The following is a 15,743-nucleotide window of genomic DNA, read 5'->3' as shown; positions in this document are numbered from 1 at the left end:
ACTGTTAAATGGAACACCAGTGGAATGACGAATATGGTATAAAGAAAGGAAGGCAGCCAATTTACGAGAGCAATAAGCAGGGGCATTATCAGTTTTTTGTTCAGCAGGAACTCCCATAACTGCAAAGCAAGTAAGTAACTGAGTAATAACAGAGTCAGCCTTTTCAGAAGGCAATGGTGTAGCCCATTGGAAATGTGACCAGGTATCAATTGTATGATGAACATATTTTAAACGACCAAAAGAAGGAACATAAGTTACATCTATTTGCCAAATGTGATTTTGTTGAGTGCCTCGAGGATTAATACCTGGACTTTAAAAAGGTGTAATAATAGGAGCACAAGATAGGCAGGCTCTGACAATAGCTCGGGCTTGACGGCATGTTACAGAAAATCACCGTTGTAATCCTAAACTATTTGTATGATGTAGTTGGTGCTCATCCTGAGCCCGTTGGACACTTCCAATAAGTAAGAAATCAATCTGGTTATTCCCAAAAGTTAAAGGTCCTGGCAACGCCGAATGGGAGCAAATATGAGTGATGAAAAGGGGGGTAGTGCAAGAAGTAAGAGCTATAGATAATAAAGAAAATAATTTTTGTAAAGGAGTTTGAAGAAATAACGGTAAAGAAGTTTGAGATATATATTTAGTTATGTATACAGTGTATTGGTAATCACTAACTATATTACCAGGGGTTTGAGGCCAGTCTTGTAGAAGCATAAGAATAGCAAAAAGTTCTCCTTGTTGTACTGATTCAAATGGGTAGTGAGAAATTTTTGAATTGTCTGAAGTCCAGTATCCAGCCTTTCCATTGAGTGAAGCATCAGTAAAAAAGGTGGGACCTTTAACTGGAGTGTAAGAGATAGGATTATATGGCAGTAAAGAATATTGTTGCAGAAAAGCAAATAATTTATTACTAGGATAATGCTGAGAAAAAGAACCAGTATACTCAGCGCAAGCCACTAGCCAACCCTCATGAGTTTCCAACAGAGATTCAATGTATTGAGTAGATAATCAGGTAATAATTTTTATAGGGTCAGCACCAAGCAACTGACGAGCTCGATGTCCTTTAATAATTAATTCAGCCAATTTATCAATATATGGGTGAATTTTCTTAATGGCTTTATTAGCCAAAAACAGCCACTCTAGAATATTATCTTGGTGTAAAACGGCTGTTGGCGAATGGGGAGTATGAAAAAGACACAATGAAAGTGGAAGATTGGGTGCAATATAATCAAGGTGAGCTTCATTAATTTTTTTTGAGGCCGAGGTCTGGCTCTGTCACCCAGGCTGGAGTGCTGTGGCGGATCTCAGCGGCACTTCAAGCTCCGCCTCCCGGGTTCCGCCATTCCTCCTGCCTCAGCCTCCCGAGTAGCTGGGACTACAGGTTGTCATGCAGCTGGATTTTGTATTTTTTAGTAGAGAGGCGAGAGTTTCACCATGTGGCCAGGATGGTCTCGATCTCCTGACCTGCGTGATCGCCCGTCTCGGCCTCCCAAAGTGCTGATGGTCTCGATCTCCTGACCGCAGTGATCCCGCCCGTCTCGGCCTCCCAAAGTGCTGGGATTACAGGCTTGAGCCACAGCCTGGCCGGTGACTTCACTAATTCTGGCCCCTTTTCTGTTTTTTTTTTTTTTTTTTTTTCTGCTACAGGGGATAATTGACGAGAACTATTTAAATCTGAATCTCCTTCCAAGGTAGCAAATAGATATTGCAATTTGTAAGTAGGGATGCCTAAGATGGGGCGAAGCCAATTTATGTCTCCTAACAGTTTTTGAAAATCATTAAGGGTTAAAAGTTGATCTCTTCGAATTTGAACTTTTTGTGGCCGAATATGCTTTTCTGCTAAAAGGTATCCCAAATATTGAATAGGAAATTGAGTCTGTATTTTCTCAGAAGAAATACGTAAATTATAGAGTTAATTGTTGTTGTAAGACGTGAAAAACTTGACCTTGTAGGACTTCATCAGGAGTTGCTAATAGAATATCATCCATATAATGGTATATTAACACAGTAGGGAATTGACATCTAACAGGATTTAAGGCTCTATGAACAAACTCTTGACATAAGGTAGGACTATTTTTTTTTTTTTTTTTGAGACGGAGTCTCGCTCTGTCGCCGAGGCTGGAGTGCAGTGGCTGGATCTCAGCTCACTGCAAGCTCCGCCTCCCGGGTTCACGCCATTGTCCTGCCTCAGCCTCCCAAGTAGCTGGGACTATAGGCGCCCGCCACCACGCCCGGCTAGTTTTTTGTATTTTTTTTAGTAGAGACGGGGTTTCACTGTGTTAGCCAGGATGGTCTCGATCTCCTGACCTCGTGATCCGCCTGTCTCGGCCTCCCAAAGTGCTGGGATTACAGGCGTGAGCCACCGCGCCCGGCCAAGGTAGGACTATTAAGCATATCTTGAGGAAGAACTTTCCATTGATATCTTTGAGTAGGCTGTCCATTATTATATTCAGGAACAGTAAAGGCAAATTTTTCACAATCTTGGGGTTGTAATGGGATAGTAAAAAAACAATCTTTAAGATCTATAACCATTAATTTCCAATTTTGTGGGATAAGAGCTGGATTAGGAAGCCCAGGTTGTAAAGTCCCCATAGGTTGAATACAAGCATTTACAGCTCTAAGATCAGTTAATAAGTGCCATTTTCCTTTTTTTTTTTTTTTAATGACAAACACAGGGGAATTCCATACAGAAGTACTTGGTTCAATATGCCCCTCGGCCAATTGCTCCTTAACTAAATTCTTTAAAGCCTTAAGTTTTTCTTTAGATAATGGCCACTGTTCCACCCAAACAGGAGTTGTAGTTTTCCACTTCAATTTTAAAGTTTGAGGCTTGTGGACAGTGGCTAAGAGTTTAAAGGATTGTAGCCCATTTTGAACATCATATTTTTGACAGTTGAAGAAATATGAGGAATGCTTAAAAAGGCACCAAATTGTTGTAAAAGATCACGGCCCCAAAGGTTAATATTAATGGGAATAATGTAAAAGAACACTTTTCCTTGTTGTCCTTCAGGTCCTACACAGCTCAGGGGCTCGACACTTTGGTAGACTATAGAAGCAGTACCTAGGCCAGATAGAGTAACCGATACTTGTTTCTTTTTCCAATGATCAGGCCATTGAGCCAAGCATATAATAGATACATCCGCTCCTGTGTTGACTAATCCCTCAAAAAATATCCCATTAATTTGCAATGAACATAAAGGTTTTTGATCAGAAACTAAAGCTTCCCAGAAAACAGTTTTCCCAGTACTACTGAAACTTCCTTGACGAGACACATCTCTAGATAAGAAAGGAAAAAAAGGCAATAAAAGCAATTGTGCAATACGTTCCCCTGCCTCTAGGCGCATAAGTTGTGAGACTTGTACCATAATAAGGATTTCATCAGTAAAATCAGGATCAATAATTCCTGGGACCACCATTAACCCCCGCATAACGCTGCTGCTTCGACCTAGTAAAAGTCCTACATGTCCCTTTGGCAAAGGACCACACACTCCGGTAGCCAACTTATATATTCCTCTATTAGGAGATAAAGTATAAGGTTGGACAATAGCTAGGTCAGCAGCGGCACTCTGCTTGGTGGCAGCATAAAGCTGAGAAACTGGGGTAGGGTAAGATGTCTTTAAGGAGGACTCGAGGTCATTCCTCGATGTTGTAAGCCACTGCTCACTGGGTACTGGGGTAGGCCTGCATTGTAGTTGTTGGGGCCCCAAGCCTGTGGGCCTCGGCTCCCATTTCCCGAGAGGGGTGACAATACATTCTCACTTTTATCAGTTTTTGAAGGCATTCATTGGTCCAGTGTCAACCCTTGCCACATCGTTTACACATATCAGATGGTAACCTTTTTTCTTTTAGAGCAGAAGAGCCTAATTTTTTCTGACATTCCTTTCTAAAATGACCGGGTTTCCCACATTGATAGCATATACTTTGTTTAGAATTGCCTTTTAAAGCCTTAGAAAGTGCCCCAGCAAACAATTGAGCATTGTAAATAGCTCCTCCAACACCTGCACAAGCCCGAATGTATTCATCTAAATCAGCTCCACTAGCTTTTAGAGGATGCAGCAATTTTTGGCACTCGGGATTAGCACTCTCAAAAGCCAGAGTATCCAAAAGAATTTTAGCAGCAGGGCCTGAACCTACAGTCTTTAATACAGCATCTTGAAGACGGGCTACAAAATCTGGATACGGCTCAGTGGCTCCTTGTAGGATCTTTACAAAAGATAAAGAAGTTTTGCCCGCTATTTCTTTTTTGTTGTTGTTGTTGAGACAGAGTCTCGCTTTGTCGCCCAGACTGGAGTGCAGTGGCCGGATCTCAGCTCACTGCAAGCTCCGCCTCCTGGGTTCACGCCATTCTCCTGCCTCAGCCTCCCGAGTAGCTGGGACTACAGACGCCCGCCACCTCACCCAGCTAGGGTTTTGTATTTTTTAGTAGAGACGGGGTTTCACCGTGTTAGCCAGGATGGTCTCGATCTCCTGACCTTGTGATCCGCCCGTCTCGGCCTCCCAAAGTGCTGGGATTACAGGCTTGAGCCACCGTGCCCGGCCTTTACCCGCTATTTCAACCTTAGTCCACGCTTTTATAAACAAGGCTTTAATCTGAGTGAGAGCAATATCATCTAAGCCTGCCTGAGCATTAAAAGTGGCGTATTGTCCTGAACCCGTAAGCTGCTCTTCAGTACGTCCTGGGGGATTTCGGGTAGCATTTTTTCTAGCTTGTACTCTTGCTTCCTCCCACCACCAAATTTTTAACTGAAGCCATTGCGAACGATCAAGGACAGCCTGTCCCAACATTTCCCAGTCAATAGGAATCATCATATGTTCTGAAGAGAAGGAATCGAGAAGGCCAAGAACAAACGGTGACTGAGGTCCATAATTAGAAATTGCAGCTTTCATTTCTTTCAAAAATTTAAATTGTAGGGCTGTAAAAGTCACATTCTGGCCACCGTTTGGGAACTGAGCATTGGGGCCAAAAGCAGCCCGTGTTATTAGGAATAAATCTAATTCCTCGAAATCATCCTTTTCCTTTGATTCCTTCTTTTCTCCTACAGGAGGAAGAGGCACAGAGAAAACCTGACCTGACATAGGCAAAGAGGTTGGAGGTGGAGGCAAAGGGAAGTCCTTTTCCAAAGGAGCAGAAGGGAAGGTAACAGGGAAGGCTTGTGGCGGAGAGATAGGAGAAACAGGAGCAGCGGTACCTTGCAATTTTAACAACTGTTGTAACATCTCTAAAATGCACTGCAAATTAGAATTTCCTTCAGATGAAGGAGGCATTAGCTCTTTTTCCAATTCCTTGTCCTCAACAACCAGGGCATAAATATGTTCCTCTCTAGGATCATTCCTCTCTAAAGCTTCAGATGCCTCACCTCCTGTGCCAGTATGGCCATGCTCTGAGTCAGTTTCAAGTAACTCTAATGCCTGAGTAATGGAACTACACAAAGTCCACAAAGTCAGAGGCATCGTTTGCCCTCGCTGATGAGCTCGATGCAGGACTTTAACCACTTGTAACCATTCCTTTCGATTTAACTGCACTTTGGTTTGATATTGAAACCAATAACAATATTGTTCAACATGGGCAAACAATCGCTTCAAAGTCTTTTCTTTTACTTCTACTCCTATAGACATCAACAGTCCCTGGAGTAACTGCAAATATTCAGAGGCCAGAGAGGTGGAATTCCCCATAATTTTCCCATGGGTCCCCCTTACTTTATTTACCTGCCCGGGGTGTTCCCCCTCCAGTTCCTTGCTCTTGTGGAGCCATGGACCCTACTTGCTGCGCCAGATGTTGGGGTCCACGTGTTTCCTAAACAAAGGAATGAACACACAAGACAAGACAAACGTGGCGGCTGGCTCCTTTGTCTTCCCTGTTTGCAGGGAAGGAACGCCCTGCTTCGTTTGCAAGAGCAGGACTTATCGGGAACGTCTCGTTTGCGAGCACGTAGTCCTCTACAAAAAATCCATGGGAAGGACTTGGATTGGCTCATCGTGTGTCACATGCCCACATTTGGACCAGCACTGATATTCAACCAGTGTGCCCAGGTACCAGCATCTATCTAGTGTCTACTCTGATTGGTAACAACCTCTGACCTGCCAACTAGTAAATACTTTGAGTTATCACCATTGCCTTGGGCCACTCACTGTGGCCAGGTAAAGAGGTCCCATGATTGGGAGGGGGCAATGTGACAGGTCTGTAATCATAGGGAGAAAGAAAAGGATACTAAGTATGTAAAAACTGTAGGCCTTAAGTATAGTATGCAAATATATATATATGTATATGTATATATATAATTTCCCAACTTTTTATTTAAAAAATTTTCAAACCTGAAGAAAAGTTGCAAGAATAGTATGACCACCCATATGCTCTTTGTCTAGATTGCCTAACTGCTAACATTTTTCCCATATTTGCTTTCTCTCTGTCTCTCTCCCTGCACACACACACACACACACACACACACACACACACTCTCACACTCTTACTTTTTTTGGCTGAACCAGTTGAGAGTAAGTTGTAGTCATCATTAACATTTTACCCCCAAACTCTTTAAGATGTAGCTCTTCAGAACAAAGATGTTCTCATATATAACTACAGAATAATTTCCATATTAGAGAAACTTAATATTGAATCAATGCTTTTTTTTTTTTTTTTTTTTTTTAGACAGCCTTGCTCTGTTGTCCAGGGGCATGATCACGACTCATTGCAGCCTCGATCTCCCTGGCTCAAGCAATCCTCCCACCTCAGCCTCCCAAGTAGCTGTGACCACAGGCACACACCACTGCACCCGGCTAATTTTATTTTTATTTATTTATTTATTTATTTTATTATTATTATTATTGAGATGGAGTTTCTCTCTTGTTGCCCAGGCTGGAGTGCAATGGCGTGATCTTGGCCCCCCACAACCTCTGCCTCCCGGGTTCAAGTGATTCTCCTTGCCTCAGCCTCCCGAGTAGCTAGGATTATAGGTATGTGCCACCACGCCCGGTTAATTTTGTATTTTTAGTAGAGACAGGGTTTCTCCATGTTGGTCAGGCTGGTTGTGAACTCCTGACCTCAGTAATCCACCAGCTTGGCCTCATGGGATTACAGGCATGAGCCACTGCGCCTAGCCGTCTAATTTTATTTTTATATTTTATAGAGATGACATCTCCCTATGTTGAACAGGCTGGTCTTGAACTTCTGGGCTCAAGTGATCCTCCTTCCTTGGCCTTCCAAAGTGCTGGAATTATAGGTGTGAGGCACTATGCCTGGCAACTTAATGCTATTATCTAATGTTAAATCCATACTAAAATTTCCCCACTTGTTCCAATAGCATCTTATAGCTGATTAGTTTTATTGTTGTTATTTTTCTTTCTTTTTTTGAGATGGAGTTTCACTCTTGTAGCACAGACTAGAGTGCAATGGCATGATCTTGGCTCACTGTAACCTCTGCCTCCTGGGTTCAAGCGATTCTCCTGCCTCAGCCTCCTGAGTAGCTGGGATTACAGGCATGTGCCATCACGCCCGGCTAATTTTGTGTTTTTAGTAGAGAGGGTGTTTCCCTATGTTGGTCAGGCTGGTCTCAAGCTCCCGACCTCAGGTGATCCGCCCACCTCGGCCTCCCAAAATGCTGGGATTACCAGTGTGAGCCACCACACTCGGTCTTTGTTTATTTCTAATACAGGATTGAATACTATATGGCAAATAGTTGTGACATTTCTCTTGTCTTCTTGAAGAAGAAAACAAAGCTGAATCGGAACCTAAAAGTGTACCAGTCCTGGCCAGGCGCGGTGGCTCACGCCTGTAATCCCAGCACTTTGGGAGGCCAAGGCAGGCGGATCATGAGGTCAGGAGATCGAGACCAATCTGGCTAACATGGTGAAATCCTGTCTCTACTAAAAATACAAAAAATTAGGCAGGCATGGTGGCATGCGCCTGTAGTCCCAGCTACTTGGGAAGCTGAGGCAGGAGAATCACTTGAACCCGGGAGGTGCAGGTTGCAGCGAGCTGAGATTGCACTACTGCCCTCCAGCCTGGGTGACAACAGCAAGACTCCATCTCAAAAAAAAAAAAAAAAAAAAGTGTACCAGTCCTGCTAAGAAGTTTTACTCTCATGAAGGTAAATTCTAGGAAATTTGATTTTGTTTTGTTGATTTAATAAAGTTTTTAACTATCAAGGAATCCACCTAAGTCACTCTTCTATGCTTAGTACGTCACTTTATTGATAATTAAATATATTCTGATGTAAAATAGAAAATAACTACTTTGGGCTGGGCACAGTGGCTCAAGCCTGTAATCCCTGCACTTTTGGAGGTCGAAGCGGGCAGATCACCTGAGGTCAGGAGTTTGAGACCAGCCTGACCAACATGGAGAAACCCCGTCTCTACTAAAAACACAAAATTAGCTGGGTGTGGTGATGCATGCCTGTAATCCCAGCTACTCGGGAGGCTGAAGCAGGAGAACCCCTTGAACCTGGGAGGCGGAGGTTGTGGTGAGCCAAGATCGTGCCATTGCACTCCATCCTGGGCAACAAGAGCGAAACTCCATCTCAAAAAAAAAAAAAAGAAAGAAAAGAAAAGAACCACTTTGCCTTGTGTATTTGTGCTTCTCAACAGAAATCCTATAGTAGACTTTTTTACATTTGAGGCAAACAGCTTTTACCAATCTTTCAAAGCAATATAAATAGTTTTCATATGATTAAGTTTTTGGAAGTCTGGTGCAAAATGTGATTTCACTTAGTGATTGTGGTGTGACAGCTGTAAATTGCCACATTTCAGGTTGGTGCTTCAACATTGTATTTTCAGTGTGACTGAGTGGTTCACTTCTGGCTTTGACTGCCTTTTCCACAGAGAAGCTAGCTCTCAGACAAAGCCCCCAAAGAGGAGGCGATCAACACCCTCACAAAGAGACGCTGACAGATCACTGTCTCTTAGAGGTTCTAACTGGGCAGTGTCCCATCCAGACATGCTGGACATGAGTATGAGTGTCTGTGTCTACTGGCCTGGTCAGTCGCCAAGAGGCAGAGAGAGCCCCTTGGGGTAGGAGTTCTGCCCTGAGGCCACATATTTTGGTAGGAAGGCACTGGGCCAGTTTAATAGGGCAGGGAGCCTTATTCAAGGAAGTCAGAAGTAGTGTAGCGGTCTGCAGTATCAAATTCCTCTTGACAATATATGATTGGATAATTGTGTAAGTGCTCAATAAATAAATGTTAGTGTGTTCAGGCATGCTTCTGGGTACTTGGGGTGCATAAATGAATGGCTAACTCAAGGAGCGCACCGTAACTTGTCTGGGGAAATAGCCTACAGCTGCCAACCCTTCCTGCTAACCATGCCACCCCAACCTCAAAACTGCTTACAACTCATTCAGTGAATTTTCAAATAGCTTTTATTAAGTACTTTGATGTATGCCAGGCACTGTGCTCTGCTTAGGATATACAGAAGTAAACAAGACAGATTGTTCTAGGATTAATATTGCACACAGAAATGTTATAGCCGCTATTTTAGGGAAGTGGAATTAGATAAAGATATGGATAGGGACTCTTAATTTTTACTTATTTTTTTGGGGGAACAGAGTCTTGCTCTGTCATCCAGGCTGGAGTACAGTGGCACAATCTTGGCTCACTGCAACCTCCGCCTCCCAGATTCAAATGATTCTCCTGCCTCAGCCTCCTGAATAGCTGGGATTACAGGTGCCTGCCACCATGCCTGGCTAATTTTTGTATTTTTAGGAGAGACGGGATTTCACAATGTTGGCCAGGCTGGCCTTGAACTCCTAACCTCATGATCCTCCCACCTTGGCCTCCCAAAGTACAGGGATTACAGGTGTGAGGCACTGTGCCCAGCCAACTTTTACTTTTTGAACTTTACTGTTTGACCTTTGGTAATCTTTTTTTTTTTGGTCAACAAACTCATCAAAGATTTTCTGAGCAATAATGTGCCAGAGATTCTCCTAAGCTTTGAAAAGACAGCAGTGAAGGAAGCAGAAAAAGTCCCCTGCCCTCATGGAACTTAGATTCCAACTAGGGAGGGACCATAAAACAAATAAATCCATGCAAATGTGCCGTATAATATAATGATGATTGATGATATGTTCTATGAAAAAAACATAGAAAATAAAGCTGTCCTTTTTCTTTTTCTTTTCTTTTCTTTTTTTTTTTTTTTTTTTTTTTTGAGATGGAGTCTCTCACTCTGTCGCCCAGGCTGGAGTGCAGTGGCGCGATCTTGGCTCACTGCAAGCTCTGCCTCCCGGGTTCACACCATTCTCCTGCCTCAGCCTCCCAAGTAGCTAGGACTACAGGCGCCTGCCACCACGCCCAGCTAATTTTTTTGTATTTTTAGTAGAGATGGGGTTTCACCATGTTAGCCAGGATGGTCTCGATCTCCTGACCTCATGATCTGCCTGCCTCAGCCTCCCAAAGTGCTGGGATTACAGGCGTCAGCCACCGTGCCCGGCCTAAAGCTGTTCTTTTTAAAAGGTAATAATATTCTGATTTTGTTCAGGTAATTTAGACTCTTTAGATACTAGAATTGTTTACTGGCCTGGGCGGATAGCATCGAGTGATATGGGCCAGAGGGCCAAGCCTCAAAGCCTGAACTACCTGGACTCCTGTCCAGCACTCTCTCCACCCAGTACAAATGAAAGGCAGCTAAGGCCAGGTGCGGTGGCTCACGCCCATAATCCCAGCACTTTGGGAGGCCGAGGTGGGAGGATCACTTGAGCTCAAGAGCTTGAGACCAGCCTAGGCAACATGGCAAAACCCTGTCTCTACAAAAAATTTTAAAAAAATATTTGGCTGGGCATGGTGTTGCACACCTGTAGTCCCAGCTACTCGGGAGGATGAGGTGGGAGGATCATTTGAGCCCAGGAGGTGGAGATTGCAGTGAGCCGAGATCATGCCACTGCACTCCAGCCTGAGTGAGACCTTGTCTCAAAATAGAGTCCAGATGAGCGTCCTACATTCTTTTGGCACTTGAGTGATGTCAGTCCAGGAAGGTTGGCCTGGATGATTGCCCTTGACAGGAGCCCAGGCCTTTCCCCAAACAGTTTGGGGACAGAACTCACTGCTGCCCCAGTATTGGAAGGTGCAGACCCTGGTTACCCTGCAACCATAGTCGGCTTCTTCTTTCCAGCTTCACCAGCTGGTTTCCAGGAACCTGATCCTATTGGCTTCTGGTCTGCCTTGTCTGACAGCTTCCTGAATACTAAGACTTGAAAATTTAGTTCAGAATGCCTGACTCCAGCCACCACATTCTAATCTATTTTTAGGACAACATTCTCCTTCTTTGGCAATCTGAGAAACTGCTCTTCTTTTTCTGTTTCTAAACTATTTCCATTCCCACCTTAGCCTGAGGTCTCCTCATCTTGCAAAGCAAAGCTTAGGGGTTCCATTTCCTGCCCACAGCCCAGGGAGAAGATGCTGTTTTCACTGAATTCCGCTAGTCAAGGAAGAGGTAAGAAGACTTCACATTATACTAAATTATTATTTTATATATATATATTTTTTGAGATAGAGTCTGCTCTGTCACCCAGGCTGGAGTGCAGTGGTACGATCTTGGCTCACTGCAACCTCTGCCTCCCAGCCTCAAGCAATTCTCCTGTCTCAGCCTCCCGAGTTGCTGGGATTACAGGTGCACGTCACCACATCCAACTAATTTTTTTGTATTTTTAGTAGAGATGGGGTTTCACCATATCTGTCAGGCTGGTCTCAAACTCCTGACCTCGTGATCCACCCGCCTTGGCCTCCCAAAGTGCTGGGATTACAGGCCCAACCCCACATGATATTAAATTAAAGAAGCATAGCAAAAATTGTATGCTCACTAACATTACAAGCATTTAAAATCTTTTTTGCTTTAATTGCTTTATTCTAATTATTAAGGTAACACAAACCAATTGCAAAAACTTTAGAAAATACAATACAGGCTGGGCACGGCCGCTCTGCCTGTAATCCCAGCACTTTGGGAGGCTGAGGTGGGAGGATCACCTGAGATCAGGGGTTCGAGACCAGCCTGGCCAACCTGGTGAAATCCGTCTCTACTAAAAATGCAAAAATTAGTTGGGCGTGATGGTAGGCGTCTGTAATCCCAGCTACCCGGGAGGCTAAGGTAGGAGAATTTTATGAACCCAGGAGACAGAGATTACAGTGGACTGAGATCATGCCACTGTACTCCAGCCTGGGAGACAAGAGCGAAACTCCATCTCAAAAGAAAAAAAAAAAAAAAAAAGATTGGTTTGGCTATTCGGGGTCCCCTGGATTTCATATGAATTTTAGGATCAGTTTGTCAAATTCCGCAAATAATCTAGCTGGGATTTTTTTTTTTTTTTTTTTGACGGAGTCTCATCCTGTCGCCCAGGCTGGAGTGCAGTGGACCAATCTTCTCTCACCACAACCTCCGCTTCCTGGGTTCACGCCATTCTCCTACCTCAGCCTCCCGGGTAGCTGGGACTACAGGCACCCGCCACCATGCCCAGCTAATTTTTTTTTTTTTTTTTTGTATTTTTAGTAGAGACGGGACTTCACCATGTTAGCCAGGATGGTCTTGATCTTCTGACCTCATGGTCCGCCTGCCTTGGCCTCTCAAAGTGCTGGGATTACAGGTGTGAGCCACCGCGCCCGGCCTGTTTTTTATATTTTTAGTAGAGATGGTGTTTCACCATATTGGCCAGGCTGGTGTTAAACTCCCGACCTCAGATGATCTGCTCACCTCAGCCTCCCAAAGTGCTGAGATTACAGGTGTGAGTCACTGCGCCCGACCTGGGATTTGCTTTGTTTTTGTTTTGAGACGAGTCTTCCTCTGTCACCCAGTCTGGAATGCAGTGGCATGATCTTCGCTCACTGCAACCTCCGCCTGCCAGGTTCAAGTGATTCTTTTGCCTCAGCCTCCTGAGTAGCTGGGATTACAGGTGTGCGCCACCACATCTGACTAATATTTGTACTTTACTAAGAGTTGGGGATTAGCCATGTTGACCAGGCTGGTCTGGAACTCCCGACCTCAGGTGATCTGCCTGCCTCAGTCTCCCAAAGTGCTGGGATTATAGGCATGAGCCACGGTGCCTAGCCACACATGTATGTCTTCTTCTGAGAAGTGTCTATTCAGGTCTTTTGCCCATCTTTTTCCTTTTTTTTTCTATTACCACTGCACAAATTAACCCTTGTCCATTATTTAATGTGTTTCCTTGGGTTTTGCTTGTTGATTTAAGTTTCTTATAGATTCTGAATATTACACTTCTGTCAGAAGCATAGTTTGCAAATATTTTCTCCCAGTTTGTAGCTTCTCTGTTTACTCTGTTGATCATTGATTTTTCTGTGCAGCTCTTTAGTTTAATTAGGTCCTACTTGTCAATTTTTGTTTTTGTTGCAATTGCTTTTGGCGTCGACATCATGAAGTCTTTGCTGGGTCCACATCCAGAATGGTATTTCCTAGGTTTTCTTCTCAGTTTTTATAGTTTTGGGGTTTTACATTTCAGTCTTTAATCTATCTTGAGTTTATTTTTGTATATGGTGTAAGGAAGGGATATAGTTTCAATCTTCTGTCTATGTCTAGCTAGTTATACCAGCACCATTTACGGAATAGGGTGTCCTTTCCCCATTCCTTGTAATTGTTGGCTTTGTTGAAGATCAGATGGTTGTAGGCGTGTGGCTTTATTTTTGGGTTTTCTAATCTATTCCATTGGTCTATATGGTACCAGTACCATGCTGTCTTGGTTACTGTAATCTTGTAGTTTGGTTTGAAGTTGTTTTGGCTTTGGATTGTTTTGGCTATTTGGGCTCTGTTTTGGTTACAAATGAACTGTAGAATGTCTTTTTCTTTTTCTTTTTTTTTGAGATGGAGTCTCGCTGTGTCACCCCAGGCTGGAGTGCAGTGGTGCAATCTCAGCTCACTGCAACCTCCACCTCCTGGGTTCAATCAGTTCTCCTGCCTCAGCCTCTCCAGTAGCTGGGATTATAGGCACCCACCACCACACCTGGTTAATTGTTTTGTATTTTTAGTAGAGATAGGGTTTCACCATGTTGGCCAGGCTAGTTTCGAACTGTTGACCTCAAGTGATCTGCCCACCTTGGCCTCCCAAATTGCTGGGATTACAGGTGTGAGCCACCGTGCCTGCCTGTATTTTTCTAATTCTGTGAAAATTTGAATTTTTGAACTCTCGACCTTAAGTGATCTGCCGGCTTCAGCCTCCTTTGGGAGGCTGGCCAACCTGGTGAAACCCTGTCTCTACTACAAATACAAAAATTAGCTGGGAACAGTGGCGGGTGCCTGTAATCCTAGCTACTCAGGAGGCTGAGGCAGGAGAATCTCTTGAGCCTGAGAGGCAGAAGTTGCAGTGAGCCAAGATTGTGCCACTGCACTCCAGCCTGGACAATAGAGTGAGATTCTATCCCCCCCGCCACCAAAAAAAAAAAAAAGAAAAGAAAAGAAAGAAAAAGAAAAATGTCATTAGCTGTTTGATAGATATAGCATTGAATCTGTATTGAATCTGTAAATTGCTTTGGACAGTTTGGCCATTTTAACAATATCGATTCTTCCTGTCCATGATCATGAGCATGGAATATTTTTCCATTTGTTTGTATTGTTTCTAATTTTCTTCATCAGTGTTTTGTAATTCTCATTGTAGAGATCTTTCACCTCCCACCCTGGTTAGCTGTATTCCTAGGTATTTTATTCTTTTTTTTTTTTTTTTTTTTTTTTAAGATGGAGTCTCGCTCTGTCCCCAGGGTGGAGTGCGGAGTCACGATCTCGGCTCACTGCAACCTCCGCCTCCCGGGTTTAAGCAACTCTTCTGCCTCAGCCTCCAGAGTAGTGTGCACCACCATGTCCGACTAATTTCTGTATTTTTTTTTTTGAGACGAGTCCCGCTCTGCTGCCCAGGCTGGAGTGCAGTGGCGCAATGTCGGCTCACTGCAACTTCCGCCTCCCGGGTTCAAGCGATTCTCCTACCTCAGCCTCCCGAGTAGCTGGGATTACAGGCGTCCACCACGACGCCCGGCTAATTTTTTTGTATTTTCAGTGGAGACGTGGTTTCACCATGTTGGCCAGGCTGGTCCTGATCTCCTTACCTCAGGTGATCCGCCGGCCTTGGCCTCCCAAAGTGCTGGGATTACAGGCTTGAACCATCACGCCGCCTGGCCAATTTTTTGCATTTTTAGTAGAGAGGTGGCCAAGCTGGTCTCGAACTCCCGACTTCAGGTGATCTGCCTGCCTTGGCCTCCCAAAGTGCTGGGATTACAAGCATGAGCCACTGCACCTGGCCTAATTTTTGTATTATTAGTAGAGACAGGGTTTCACCATGTTGGCCAGGCCGGTCTCCAACTCTTCACCTCAGAAGATCCACCCGCCTTGGGCTCCCAAAGTGCTGGAATTACAGGCGTGAACCACGCGCCTGGCCTCCAAGTTACTTTCAAGAGGTAACCACGGTGAGTAAGCTGAATGTGCTCTGAGGGGTAGAAGCAGAAAAAGTACCTGTGTAAAAGGCATGTTTCCGCTTAGTTTACGAATGAGCTAAATGTAGAAGCTGACTACAAACGTGAGGTCAAGCCCAGCAGGTAATGCAAAGCGGTTAGCTTTGGGAACAAGACAACCTGGAGTTTAAGCCCATTTTTGCCATCCTGTGACCTTCACACGTTTTACGTAGCCCTCTCTGAGCCTTAGTTTCCTGAAACTCAGGCAGGTTTTGCTTAGCCTTTGTATTTTCCACCATATTTAGACCAAGCTCTCTGGCGCCTCCAAATTGAAGACAGCAGCGGCGGAACTGACGTAATGGGCTGAATCAGCCTCAGCCG

The sequence above is a fragment of the Papio anubis genome, chromosome 12 (genome assembly GCF_008728515.1).
Source record: "Papio anubis isolate 15944 chromosome 12, Panubis1.0, whole genome shotgun sequence".
NCBI lineage: Eukaryota > Metazoa > Chordata > Mammalia > Primates > Cercopithecidae > Papio > Papio anubis.
Note: the sequence above shows the minus strand (reverse complement) of the source record.